This window comes from Bison bison, unplaced genomic scaffold, assembly GCF_000754665.1.
Source record: "Bison bison bison isolate TAMUID 2011002044 unplaced genomic scaffold, Bison_UMD1.0 scf7180017864342, whole genome shotgun sequence".
NCBI classification, from domain to species: domain Eukaryota; kingdom Metazoa; phylum Chordata; class Mammalia; order Artiodactyla; family Bovidae; genus Bison; species Bison bison.
The window spans coordinates 170,146-170,391 of NW_011494914.1; the positions used below are offsets into that span (position 1 = coordinate 170,146).

General features: G+C 69.9%; 1 protein-coding gene across 3 annotated transcripts in view; it reads left to right on the forward strand.

Moving 5' to 3' along the window:
* Window positions 1-246, forward strand: part of ABLIM2 (actin binding LIM protein family, member 2) — a 143,266-nt gene that overhangs the window by 76,682 nt on the left and 66,338 nt on the right. The window lies entirely within an intron of this gene.

Consider the following 246-nt stretch of genomic DNA (forward strand, 5'->3'; position numbering starts at 1 on the left):
ACACTCACTGGTCACGCCACAGCAGCTGGCCAGGGCCACCCCTGCCATGGTCACTGCGGCCACAGTCGCCACCCACGCTCAGACCCGCCCTCACTCTACACTGACCCCAGGCTTGGCACTGCCCACCTCCCATGGCGCAGCGCTCTGGAAAGAGGAGACTGAGGGGGACGTGCTGGCCCCAGGACCGTGGGGCTCGGAGCAGAGCTGGGCGTGGGCCCGGGGGGCTGACAGGACCGTGGGGCTCAG